Raw genomic sequence first — 1,818 nt, 5'->3', positions numbered from 1 at the left:
AGTCCAAGCTGGCTCACTCTGAGGTGCATGTAGTGTTCAGTAAGGAAAATAGAAACCACATTAAGTATTTCAAACAGAAAGAATTAGTACAGGGGATTGTTTACACAGCTGCTGGGGAGGGATGGAAAAGAGCTGATGTAATCTAAAGATATTTTTAACTGCAGGAAGCAGCTATCAGAGATGTATGGTTTCCAGAACCTAGGAGCTAGGAGGAAGGGCCCTGTGGGGCTAGTGCTGAAGCCTCTGAAGAGGATTTGCCTTGCTGAAAGCACAGTGAATGTTTCTTCTCTGCTTTTCTCACTTTCCAGTCTCCTGACAGTGCTTTCTGCAAGAAGAGGTTAATAAGAAGCCAGCTGGCAAGAACACTGGGAAATGAAATTTACAGTGCCTCAATCCTGGTGTCATGGAGCAGAATACAGAAAGGAGCTGAAAGACACAGCTCAATGCCCTTAAATCTATGCCATAAGCGATAGGGTGAGAGATTTTAAAAGCACCAAACCTCAACTGTTTTGCTCAGAACAGGATGGGATGACTAAGGAATGCAAAAATGCATTAATATAAGAATTCTTTAATATAAGAATACCTATTCAACTTAAGAATACACCATAGCTAGCAGGGCACGGTGGCTCATGCCTATAATCCCAGCACTTTGGGAGGCCGACGCAGGCAGAACACAAGGTCAGGAGATCGAGACCATCCTGGCCAACATGGTGAAACCTCGTCTTTACTAAAAAATACAAAAATTAGCTGGGCGTGGTGGTGTGTGCCTGTAGTCCCAGCTACTTGGGAGGCTGAGGCAGAAGAATTGCATGAACCTGGGAGGCAGAGGTTGCAGTGAGCCAAGATCATGCCACTGCACTCCAGCTTGGTGCCTGGCAACAGAGCGAGACTCTGTCTCAAAAAAAAAAAAAAAAAAAAAAAGAAAAGAATATACCATAGCCTACTAAACTGTTGGCCCTGCAGATACAATTACTAAGAAAGTGACTGGACTCTTTTGACATTGTTGATGAAAAAGAGTTGAACTCTGTAAAATATTTGAAGAGATTATTTTGAGCCAAATATGAGTGAACATGGCCCGTGACACAGCCCTCAGGGGGTCCTGAGAACATGTTTCCAAGGTGATCGGGGTGCATCTTGGTTTTACACACTTCAGGGAGGCATGAGACATTAATCAAAAACATTTAAGAAATATATTGGTTTGGCCCAGAAAGATAGGACAACTCAAAGCCAGGGGGCTTTCAAGCTATAGGTGGATTTAAACATTTTCCGGTTGACAATTGGTTGAGTTTATCTAAAGACCTGGATTGACAGAAAGGAATGTTCAAGTTAAGATAAAAGATTGTGGAGACCGAAGTTCTTTTGAAGTCTTAAGGTGACTGCCCTTAGAGACAATAGATGGCAAACGTTTCCTATTCAGATCTCAGTTAATCTCTTTAGGGTTGGAAGGGTCTGGAAGAAAAAGATCTAGCTATGTTAACAGAGATTCCTTACAGATGCGAATTTTCTCCCACAAAGAAGAGCTGTGCAGGGCCATTTCAAAATATGGCAAAGAAACATGTTTTGCAGTAAAATATTTTGATTTTCTTTCTTGACTTGTAATGTTATGCCAGAGTCAGGTTGGAAAGTAAGTCACGATATATAGGGTTAAATAAAACCCATCTGATAAGAACTTAAAATTTGTAAGGCATGACTCCCCAGACCCCTTAGAATCACTTGAACCTGGGAGTCAGAGGTTGCAGTGACCAAGATAGTCCCACTGCATATAAGTTCTGGGGAAGAACTTTATTTGCTGCTGCTTGAACTGTTTCCTAGCCTTCT

Source organism: Sapajus apella, unplaced genomic scaffold (genome assembly GCF_009761245.1).
Source record: "Sapajus apella isolate SASKATOON/1434 unplaced genomic scaffold, GSC_monkey_1.0 scaffold51, whole genome shotgun sequence".
Taxonomy (NCBI): Eukaryota; Metazoa; Chordata; class Mammalia; order Primates; family Cebidae; genus Sapajus; species Sapajus apella.
The sequence above is the reverse complement of the archived record's forward strand: the minus strand, read 5'-3'. Positions refer to the sequence as shown.